The following is a 12,555-nucleotide window of genomic DNA, read 5'->3' as shown; positions in this document are numbered from 1 at the left end:
TTTCATCTGCCACCTCAATAGAGCCGGCACATAATGGTACTGGCGTGGCTTTCTTCTTCATGGTGTCATACCATCTCTGTGGCACTCGAGTGAGCCTATCAGTAAGGTTGCAATTTGAAGTGACCAGTACCGCATCCACAGACAGGTTGTACTCTGTTACCATCTTTTTTTACGGTCTCCAACCTCCGTCTGATCAGCATCTCACTGGCTGCCTTAGTGCGCACCCTAATCTTGCCTGTCAGCGTGTCTGATATCCAGTGGTACACGCATAGTGAATCTGTGTGTATGCGTAATTTCCTGAGTTTCCACTGGAGTGCCAGGTTGATACTGCTAATCACTGCATCGAGCTCTGCCAGGTTGATATGAGCAGCGTCACTCGCCGGTTGCAACCAGCAAGTATCCTCAATCGCAGCACCATTCTTCTCCAACAGCACACCAATTGCCAGAGACCTCGCATCCACCCACACATTCATTTTGTCTCCCTGCATGCACCAGTCTCCTTTGGGGGGGTCATCCTGCTTTACCCTTGCAATGGTCTCCTTCACCATGTAAACCAACTGATTGTTGACTGTTTCATCATCCCAGCCTTTGGTGACTGCGCTTGCCCTCCTTTTTATGATGCCTGTTTCCACGTGAGTCCATCCACACACTGGTAGGTACCCCACAAGTTTTCCACACAGGGAGAATACTGTTCACCTTGTGAAGACATCGGGCACTTCAGGAACTGCAGTTCCGCCTCTCCATTTCAAAGTCCCTCGCTCCTGTTAAACGTTCAGGTCCAAGACACGAACGCCATTCACCAAACGTTCTGGATCGTTGCATGTTAAACCAAACTCAGCCAGTTTGGCCCTCACACGTGGTGATGACACAAAGTTTTCATTCACATATATGTTATCAAGGTACGCCGATGTCCCATCTTTTATTGTCTCTTCCTGTGACAATACAGTGTTAATAATGGTCTTCATTATTTGGGGTGCCACGTTCAGCCCAAAGCCTAGTCTAGTAAAGCAGTACCTCCTGCCAGCAAACACTACCATCTAAAATAGCCACATTGTTTCACTGATTTGGATCTGCAGGTATGCTTTTCTTACATCCAGCAGGGACACATTCGAACCCTGCTGGCGCCACTCTCGTAACTTGCTGGCACAAACGTCAGCATCTGCCGTGAATGCATCAACATGCGCATTCAGTTCATGGTAGTCCATCACTGGCCTCACCTTTGCTTTGTTGTGCTGAGTGACTGCCATCAGCGGAATTAGGCCTTTGGGAGGTCCAAGTTTCTCATAGAGGTAGGGAATCAACCAGCCATCCTTGATCCAATCACGAAGTTCCTCTTCATATGCAGGCCTCATTTGGTCAGGCACGTGGTACTCTGTTATCTCATTTTGCAGTTTGGCTGGTTCCTGGTTTTCCGACCACTTCCACACGGCTGTCCAAGCCTTCTGCTGCTGGTCAAACTCAACAATAAAGTCTAGCTGATCAATCTTCAAAGCAGCACACACTGGAACCTTTTCCTGAAACTGTATCGCCCCTGTCTGCGTTATGTGAGCACCACCTAGGGCTCTGATGGCATCATAGGCTAGGAGCAGGTCAAAGCTGAGCGGTTTCTCGAGTACTACCAGCGCTTCGATGTTAGCTGAATTTCCAGTTTTAGTACAAATGTTCAGTGCCCACCCCGCAACATGTCCACATCGCTCCACTGAAGGTGGTTAATCTAGTAGTCTTCTTCCAAGTGCGGCAGAGGCCCGCACTCACTACGGTGCGAGAGCACCCAGAATCGAAGAGTGCTGAGCACAATGTCTCATTGACATAGACCTGAATGGTCGGGAGTACCCTGTCTAATTTCTGTTTGGGGAAGAGGTCGACGCTGGCACCTTGTCCCCGACCCCGTTTCCTGAACAATCCCAGGCCATATGACCAGATGACCAATCTTATTACATCAGTAGCAGCGAATAGCTGTCAGTCGCTGCTGGCAGTTCCTCGCAATGTGGCCCTGGTCATTGCACTAATAACACATGACTTCACCGCGCACGACGGACCCCTGGGTTGGTCTATCCTTATTTAATGCACGATGTGCAGCAGCGACTACTGGTTCTCCCATCTCCTAAGTATTCATCATGGTCCTGGCCCGGTCTACCAGGTTGTTAAGGGACAATGAAGCTATGCTTGAGCTAGCCCGCAGGAGTTGCTTTGCTCCGGTTGGGAGCCCTGCCAAAAATGCATGCCAAGGCCCGCTCAGGCAGCCCACCAAACAACACCATGAATTTCGTCAGCTCGGCCAAATAAACGTCGACAGTTTCACCGGGATGCAAGATTCTTGCCTCAAATTGCTCCCAAGCAGTGGCGGGGTCGATAGCGAACACCTTGTATGATGCTGCCTTGATCCTTTCATGATCCTGTTTTTCCTCAGGGCTAAGCTGTTGATATGCTGCGAAAGCCCTGCTAGACAGACGTAGAGGAACCACATGTTCAATGTTCTTCACAATAGACAACAGGCAATGTAGTTCCACCTTCTCAACCCAGTCAAGTACCGGGGTCGCGCCGTCAAATTCCGGTATTAATTACAGGTTGAATTTGTCTCCCATTATTCCGAAATAGCTTGATGTTAAATGGGCTGGTAAACAGCAAAACAAAATAAACCAAATACAATATGCATAAGTCCAGCTAGAATTCGTCTCTAACAACTTTCTCTCTCAACCTCCAGCACATCTCTTCCCACTGCCTCTGCCAACTGATATTTTATCAAAAAACTGACCCCATTCCATTTGCATACGTGTGCCGTGGAAGATGAGATCTCGTGATATTCCACGAGACTACACCTTATAAATCCATGGTTGCCATCTTTAATTTCTCTTTCTCTCAGATCCCATCCAAAGGTAAGTTGTATGACCGCACAGCATACACGGGGGCGCTTTCCTCTTTGATTCCTGTAGAGTTGAATGTAATAATCAATTTTCCTTTTAAGAAAACCATGTGATAAAAAAATTTACCTACATTTCTTCCTTCAGAGTTTTTTTTTCCGTTTTCCGTTTGTTATGGATTTTTTATATCTACCTATTTTCGTATTGCTATTTTAAATGTTTCAATCGATTATTCATTTATCCTTGCAACCAATTACCTGTGTTCACTTTATTTAGCTTATTATTTTTCTCTAAGTTATTTAATTTTTTCGCCCCAATTCCGGACCTGATATTCTACGTTCCTAAAGTATTGTTTTGATTCTGTGTCCGTTTCGTATCTTCTGTGTCCGTTTCGTATCTTCTGTGTCCGTTTCGTATTTTTTATATTAGCGATTTTTACTTGTACTTATTTGTGTAATTTCAAAAAGCAGTTGTGGTTTAAATTTATTCTAGAAAGAAAGCGTTACTTTTTATTCAATGCTAGCTTGATTTGCATTTAAATTTTGGATTTAACATTTTTTCCTTTTTATTTTTTCTTTTGTTCCAATCTATTTTGATTTATGGTTATTTGTTAATTTCAACATTGTAAGGAAGGTTACTCTACTCGTTAAAATTTTAAACCTTTTGCCATTTTCTATGTTAATCAATTCCTATTATGGTGTTACGATATACTTATAGGTTAATCATCCCCGTTTAATGTTCAAATTTTAAGTTTATTATGTACATCTCTATTGGGATTCTGATTTATTTCCAAAGGCTACAAGGCCTAATTTTCTGAGGTTGCTGTTGGCTCTAATTTTAAAAAATTCCTTATGTCATTAATTTCAATTCAGGATTTAAGTTCTTAAATTCATTTCCAACTATTAACTTTCTATTTATATTATATTTATGAATATTCTATTTAACTCCACTATATTTTCGTCCGATGAGAGGGGAGGTCGGTCCTGGATATGACCTTAAACTATATCCGATGGTGAGGCCCCAGCTTGTGGGCTTTGGGGAGTGTGGAACCATCCTTTAATTGCCATTGCTACCAGGTCCACCCTGACCCGGAGTGGTAGTACCTATTAGGGTCCCAACTATGGGTTAAATAGAAACCGACTTGACAATAACAAATATATTCTATTAAAAAAATTTTCTTCAAAATCTTTGGATTGGCATTAAATAACCTGAAAAGGGTTGATATGCCGTAAAACAAAAACAACCAACCAACCAACCAACCAACCAAAAGGGAGGTAACCTTGGTTTTTGAATTTAAAACAAAAATATTATTTACTAAGCTAGGAGTTTTCAACTTTTATTGATCTAAAACCAGTATTTATTTCTATTGTGTTTCTAGTGTTGAATTTTTATTGCTAATCTCTGTTAAGCTTCAGATTTGTTTTCTAAATTTCATTAATTTATCTCATCTATTTTTCTCAATTTTAACCCTGGCCTTCCACTTAAAAACCGTTATATATATAATATATATATAATATATATATATATATATTGCATATGTAGATTCTCCTTTCATGTTTAAAGTTTACCCTTAGTTTATTTTGTGGATAAAAGAACAAGATTTATTTCACCTAGGTTTTAGACGTGATAGCAAAAATTTATTCCTATGAAGACATCCTTATATAGCATCCAGCCTTTTGTTTAATATTTCTTCTTTAGAATTCACGAAATATTATTTTCTAATAAACACAGATTACATCTTTTTGATTTACCGGGTTTATACTTTCTACCCTTATCTACTATTGACCATTTTAATTCAAACTCTTTTTGTTTTTATGTAGTTCCCTGACCCAACCATCCACTGCAGTTTTGTTTCTCTTTTTATTTCTAATATCAATTTTTGCCCTCCCCCTCATCTACCATTATCCCCTTCCCTACTAGTTTCATTCCCCGGTTCATTTTTGAATGATGCAACATGGTTTCTGAATCTTTCCTTAAAAAAGCAATTCGTCGCTCCGAGACATAACTTCTTACTATTATCAGCCTTAATCTTACATCTGTACACTATTTCTGAGGTTAAGCACTTGCCCTCCAAAGGACAATTGCTTGGTGTTCTACAATTACAGTTTCTCTCTAAATTCCGTTCTCCTGATACTGATTTATTGTTATACCTTATTTTCCTGTTACTAGATATTATTATAGTGTTGGCTAATTTGGCAGAGGTGGAGAAAGAAAGTTTTACTGAGTTCTTGCATCCACGTGTTGTATAGGGAAGTGGATGTTGTATCGAGAAGCGAGAGATACCGCTCCAACAACGGAATCTGATATAAAAGTGTTTTACTTAATCTATTCTCAGATGGGATTTTTAAAAATTATTCTGTAAAATTCCTTAGGGATATTGTTTTTATAAACTCGCTAAACGGTGGATTAAACCAGATCTGTTTCTTGCGTTTGTTTCTCTTATTCCTAGTATTAACTTCATCATTACCTGTTTCACTGCTATTTTTATTCCCCTTGTGTTTATTCTTTTTATCCTTCTTATTGTATCTATCTTTATTCTTCGGTTTATTTCTTGCTCTCATTGCCATGTTGTACAATATCGTGCAGTTATATTTGTTATTCTTACTGTTTGCTCTGTTCGTGTATTCTATTTTCTTATGGTAACCCGATCTGCTTCATTGTAATAATCATTATTTTTGTTAAAAAGACCCTCGTTCTTCCATAGTTCAGATATTCTTTTATACTTGAGATGAATCGATTGATAATCAATGTAGAATAGTTTTTGTTAGGTTTGTGAAACGGTTCATGTGTGTAATCGTTAAGATTTAGAGTTATATCTAGAAAGTTTACGATTTTATAATTGCTGCCTATTGTTATCTTTAATCCAATTTCATTGAAAAAATTGGTATATTTTTCTAGTTTTTTCAGTAATTCGATCGCTAGAATTAACTATAAATAGTGCGTCATCTATATATAGCACCCCCACTCCATTTAAACCCGGTATTTTCCTGTTTATCTCCTTTACTATGTACCAAGTCATCCTGATGTAAAAGTGGCCCTCTATCTTTTCTTGTCCACAGATAATCGTTATATCTGATTAATTAATTAATCCCTAGTGCCGGTGACACTCAAAATGCAATTGCAAATTACTTAGAACTTTTACCCGGTGTAATAGAGCGCGCGTGAAACTATTATCAGCAGCCACCGAATGATAGCTGAAAATAGCGAAAATATTAGCAACAGCAGTAACCGTAAAAGCATGTATGTAAATTAGCAGGTGTGCGCGAGTTTGCGGCAGAAGAAAAGGAGAGAACACTCCACGAAGTGCGACCGGGAAAGATGCACATGTGACCCGGTGTTGGTGGCGAGAGACTTTTAAGCTGGTGTTGAAACGGCAGTTTTGTATTATTAATTTTCCAGACAGTTTTGTGTGGGTACTTCCATTGATTATACACACATTAAATTTTTCCGAACGAAATAATCTCCGATTGCAATGCACTTATTGTACCGTTCCAACAACTGGAAGTCCTCGTGTGTGTGTGTGTGTGTGTGTGTGTGTGTGAATTACCCTCGTCACAGCTTCTATCATCTCCTCAATTGTCTCATAACGACAGCCTCTAAGGCTTTCCTTGAGCTTAGGGAATAACCAAAAATCACAGGGAGCAAGGTCTGGAGTATAGGGCCGGTGAGGAACTGTTTTTATGCTCATCTTGGGCAAATAGTCCATGACATAGATGGAGCACCCTTAGGACAAACTTTGCGCAAATTTTCCATATCTTCAGTTTTTCGCGAATAATTGTGTGCAGTTCCCACACTGGCATCAAACTGTGCACTTATTGTTTCTATAGACACACGATTGTCCTTATCTATGAAATTCTTTATTTTGTCAATCAACTCTGTTGTTCTGACTTTCTTACTCCATCAAGACCTCTCATCATCCTTCGCGTACTCCCTGCCTTCCTTGAATCACTTATGTAACTCTAAAACCGATGCTCGACTTATACAAGATGGATCAAAAGCAGTCTGAAGCATTCCATACGTTTCTGTGGCACTTTTCCCAAGTTTAAAACAGAATTTTATAGCATGACGTTCTTCTAAAGTGTCCTCACGTTCAGATCGCATTTTTTAAATTCACCAGTTGTGACAATTATGCTTTAGTAGTGTGTATTCTGATTCCTACTGTAGCTGTTCATTTGAACCTAGAATCATAAAAAACGACCAGTCATCTCATAAGATGTATAACAATAGCATTCTGAATGTTCAAGAGTCTGCGACAATTTTAAATGCTTGTACAAAATGTATTGAAACTTATTGAAGGTACCTCGTGTCTTCGTCAAATGAAACAAGTGATGCAAAACTGATCTATACACAGATAATATATTTTTTTTACTTCTCGTGAGAAGGGGTATTTTCCTGTTTTATTCTACATAGCAAAAAGTAAACATACGTTTTGTTCACTGAAGGTATTTATTGGAAGATAGCATTCATGCGAATCATTCTCTTTCAGAGAGTAATTTTTTTCAACAAATGTTTTGCTATGCTGTGATGAGAACTGATGTAAGCTAGCAAAATGTTGCACGTGAAACGAATTGGCTAGAAAAAGTGTGGAGGTGGAGGGTATTCAAATGCTTGCATCCACGTGTTGTATAGGGAGGTGGATCGGCCCCAAAACCGTCCTGAGAGATATCGCTCCAACAACGGAATCTGATCTAAAAGCATAAATTGTACGTATGTTTGTTTAGCCATGGGATATGATATCGAGGTATAAACTGAGGCATGTTGTATCAGAGGGTTATCACACGGGTATGTATTACAGTTCATATTTACATAAGGTATCATTTCTAAATAAGAAGAATAATATATGTTTCATACCTTTCTTTCTTCAAGAGTTCCTCCATCTTCATTGCTGAGCTCCGTAATGAAACGTGAAGCACCATAACAAATTGAGACCTCTTTTCCTTCCTCCCTTGTGAAACCACAGAACAACACTTTATTTTTTAAATATAAATTTATTTCAGTTGTCTCAAATGGTCTTTAGAGACTGCATTTTGTCTCTACATACTTGTTCTTCACAGCCTCGCTTCCTCGCTTGAAGTACGTTTGTTCACCTCGGTAATCAAACTCAACTCCTCGATAGATTAAACTTCCCGACCTCTTGACCTTAATTCCATTACGTCATCATCCAAAAGCACACGTCTCACTAACATGTGTTATCTTTCCACGTCTGCCTGTCCAAGGTTATTTTGTTTATTTAACATAGCTAATTTATGTAAACATCCTCATTGCTACACTTTTATCTATAAACAATAAATTACTGCCAATATAAACTATTTTAAGAATATCATTGAATAGATAAATAGATAGATTGATCGATAATAACTAATTAACTTTTTAACAATGTTATTATCTAACACACGTTGCTGTGTCATTCTAAGATATCTAAACTTCAATCACTTAGCGCTCAACAATATATCAGGCCGATGCAAAAATTTTTGGAGAATTAAAATTTCATCTTAGAAATAAAAACTGTGATTTCGAAAATCTTTATTTATAGCAATAGCGACCTTTGTTCTCTATGACTTGATCGCACCTGTCAGCAAGTTTACAAATGCTTCGCTTGTAAAATTCTTGAAGTTTTTATGTAAAACATGAATCTAACAGGTTAACATCACGAGAGGAGACTGAACACAAGTCCATCAAAATGCTTTCGTCATCTTCAAAGTAACTGATAATCCGAAGGAGCCAAGCCAGCAGAATATGCAGGATTGGACGAAATTTCTCAACCGAATTCCCCTAGGAAATCTTTGGTTATTGGTGCTGTATTAGGACGAGCATTATCACGATGGAAGATTACTCCTTTTCTGTTGACTGAGACTAAAAATGGTCGTTTCCATATGAACATGAGTGAGAATATTACAGAAAATTATAAATGATGCTTTAATAACCTGCAAGAAGAATGTTATAAATTAATCATTGCGATATGTTTATGTAATAATTACAAACAGGCAAAAGTTTTGAACCAACACACACACACACACACACACACACACACACACACACACACACACACACACACACACACACACACAATGCTCCCTATCTTGGGTTAAGCATATTGGGAAGTGATTTACAAACTGCCATCAGAGTATTAAGCGATGCTCTTTGTGTATACAAATCGAGCTTAGGCATTTGGACGATGTCAAAACATCGTTAATTCACTACCCGCACAGCAGCAGCCGTATAGCGTAATGGCGAGAAGCCTTAACTGTCGTTTGGACGGTCAGGTTTCGAGCCTGGCTTGAGGTAGTTGCCTGTCTAGCCGCACTGATGAGCTGTGATACAGCGAAGCAGTACTGTATGTGGATGACTGTATATATATGCGCGCGGTATTTGTAAGATTGAGTTTCACGAGAAATTTGGGTAAAATTAAAATTTATTACTCTAAATGCCCGTGAAGTCAATGTGTCGTCAGCAATTTGCAAGCGGTGTAAATTTGAAAAACGGCCCTTAGCCGGTGATTAGGAATTTGTTTTCTGATTTCTGAATGAAATAACATGAACTAATTTGCTGGTTGGATAAAATCGAACCGCAAATATATATATTAAAAAAATACTATTTGCTGGTTTATTTCATTTAAATTATTTATATAAATTAAATGAAATGTACTTTTATAATAACAATTGGAAACACTGTTTTATTTGATTTGTTTAAAATGCCATTAAAACAAATTGTTTCGAGTTATTTAAGAAAACAGAAAACAAATTCGGTGGTCATGTGACATTTTCAGATTTACACCATCCTCTAAATGTTGATGACGTATTGATGTCATGTTAGATATTAACAGGGCAACGCCGAAGGTATGCTAGTCGACGATTATGATCGTTCTCTATAATAGAAATCTCACCTGTCTGTTTAAATGTATGTATGTATGTATGTATGTATGTATGTATGCCTGCTTAAAACTTTCGACGGAGGCAACGGATTTTCATGAAATCGTTATCCTTTTGAAGCTCGACGTTTCAGGAAAAATTGGTTAAAAACCTTAATTCCTTCACCCTCAACTGGGCACTTTTTTACAAGGAGGGGGTCGCTTTTTTCGCCGATATTTTCGAAAGCCCCCCCCCCCGTATTTTCGATTGACTAACCTTAATTTAAACCTTCGCCGCTTCCGGTTTTGCGATGGTCGCAACGACAAAGACGTCACGATTTTTTTTTCACATTCTTTTCCTCCTTCACGGTATGAGTTCGAGCCTCCCTGCCTACTACAACCTTTTTTTTTTTTTTTTTCTTGCTTAAACGCACCTCTAAAAACTCGGAAAACGCCGGGCACCCAGGCTAGTAATATTTATAAAAATAACATGTCAGAAAAAATGTTATCATAGCAAAATAAATACTTAAAGATAAAATTACTTGTTAAGATGTTTTAATAGAAAAGAATGTTAGAATAAAAAGAGGTTGAAGTTTGACGTAGCATTACGTAGAGGTCACCTAAAGTGACGTTGACTTTAGGTAGAGCTTGAGAAAAACACTAATGATTTTTAGTTAGTCAGGGATCGAGAGCGAGAGATAGAGCAGAGACAGTCGAGAGAGGGAGAAAGAACGGTGATTCCTCGCAGTAGAGGGGGGGTCAGAATGCGTTAGTCTAGGACCAGCATTGTAGCTTGCCAATGAGAAACATCGGTAATAAAGTTGCTAGAAAGACAACCCCGAGATTTGTTAATTCATTGGGATGGATCTTCTTACATTTTTTTTTTTTTTTTTTTTCGAGGATCCGTCAAACAAGACCAAAGACAGACCAGGTATTGTTAGAAATTGCATGACTTTAAATGCAAACTCTCATTGGTTGATGACTTAATGCCATGTTCTATCACAGCTCTTTTGATTGGTGGATTGAAATTGGAATACCGGGCGCGCCGGTATTCAAGTCGCCAACATGTTAGTCCGTGTATTTATTTCAGAGAGGTAGGACGCAGTTTTGGCGTCTCTCTTTTTTATCACCCATGGAGTCATTTAGGGCGGTTGGCGCCTTTTCTTCCCTCCGCAGTGAAACTCTTTACCTAATCAGCCAAGTTTCTTGTAATGACGTAATATCGCCTCCTTACATCAGCTAATAATGATGACATTGTATTTTACTATTCGGCTAACTTATCTGCCTTCATTCAACTGGTGCCACAACTAAATTGAACCTTACCAAGAACTTTAAACTCTACTCAGTAAAGATTCAACTAACACTTCTTACGAAGTCAGCTATCAGACTCGGCAGAAATGCGAAAAGATTTTTGCAACCCTAAAGAAAAACGAGTGGATTTTCATCATACCGGGTAAGTTTGCCTTTCATATGTTGTGCCAATTTCTCTCTGCCAAGTTCTAAATGATGTATGATTAAATTTCTTACAGTGTTTTTCCGATTGAACCTCGGAGAACTGTTGTTCCTTTCTGTTGTAAATGTTACATGTCCGTTGTTAAACTGTATGTTATCGTAACTGTTATACACATAGCAATTCAACGAACGATCGAAAACCCACATTAGACGAACACGTAGAGATACACACGTCATATAGACGACTGTTTCACATATATACAAACGTATACACTATGTATACTACTAGACGATGCACGAGTTTAGATATACGTACATAGTATATATACCCCCTGACAATGTTACAGTCAGTCTGAGTCCATCTTGAGTGAAAAAGTTTTGATTTTACTAAAATCGATTCGAGGTTAAATATAAATACAAAAACAGTATAGCTACAACATAAAGTACGGTATGTGGCCATTTCAAGCACACACACATTTTTAAACATAAGTAGAAAAAGAAAACTTGGAAAATTAAAAATGTTGTGTTGGAAAATCATTAAAAAAAAACAATGACCTTTTTTATTGCGTGCATTCAATGTCACGATTTCAATCATCACACAAACAAAGGCTCACGATTAAAGAGGAAACACGCAGGCACATTTAAAACAGACATTTTGAGAAAGTACTAGACGACCTGTTACCTCATAGGTCGTTTAATACTTTTCTCAAAATGCATTTATAAGTTTTATGGATATGTGGTTAGAAGCTAAGAAAAAAAAAAACCCCAAAAAACAAGTCTTATCGTGGGTGCTCAACGAGTGAGTTCAAGCCGAGAAAAGGAAAAACAAAGATGGCGGCCAGCATTTTATTACGTGCGTTCTCGCAATAATCTCGTGTGCACGTGAAGCTGGAAACTACAAAATGAGCTTCATTTCTCGGTGCTGAGCGATTCCAGATCGGGCAGGAGAGTACACGCTTCGGCAGTACATAGACTGAAATTATAATCCTTTTTTGTGTGTAAGAAGTGACCCCCCCCATTTTAGGAAGGTTCAGGATACTTTTAAGGAATAGGTGTCCAAGAAAATTTCAATTCTTACATCATCAATTCCGAGATTTATTGGAGACTTCTGATATGAACAAACTTTAATGAACTTAACCGAACTTTATTGAAGAAAACAAAATGAGTGCCTTATTATCCTGTTTTTGCGAAGTTATTTTACGAAAGAAATTTTATCTCGTAGTTAAGTGTATTCTGCAATGCTGTTTCGATACTTCTACACAGTACGAGCCTAAACCAATCAATCTAGTAAAGGTAAATGTAGACATATCCGAAAAAATCCAAAATGAAAAGTTGCAAAGGTAATAAAGGCATCCAAAATATTGCGGAACTTGATCTTTCTATTTCGTCAAAAGT

The 12,555-nt window shown here is 38.4% G+C and overlaps 1 protein-coding gene and 1 long non-coding RNA gene across 4 annotated transcripts in view; both read left to right on the top strand.

The window, feature by feature from the left end:
- The window catches only part of LOC145277899 (uncharacterized), a 246,078-nt gene that overhangs the window by 62,423 nt on the left and 171,100 nt on the right, over positions 1-12,555 (top strand). The gene's annotated exons all lie outside the window — the stretch shown is intronic.
- The window catches only part of LOC145277898 (beta-1,3-galactosyltransferase 5-like), a 63,118-nt gene that overhangs the window by 7,248 nt on the left and 43,315 nt on the right, over positions 1-12,555 (top strand). Inside the window, exon 1 of one of the 2 annotated variants that reach the window (XM_080129894.1) lies at positions 10,649-11,161. The exons of the other annotated variant lie outside the window; for it this stretch is intronic. The gene's annotated coding sequence lies outside the window, so the exon portion shown is untranslated. Of the gene's footprint in view, positions 1-10,648; positions 11,162-12,555 lie in introns of those variants that run through there. 2 annotated transcript variants of the gene reach the window in all.

Source organism: Euprymna scolopes, chromosome 6, assembly GCF_053919585.1.
Source record: "Euprymna scolopes isolate OS-2025 chromosome 6, ASM5391958v1, whole genome shotgun sequence".
Lineage (NCBI taxonomy): Eukaryota > Metazoa > Mollusca > Cephalopoda > Sepiida > Sepiolidae > Euprymna > Euprymna scolopes.
This window is presented reverse-complemented; position numbering and strand designations above follow the sequence as displayed.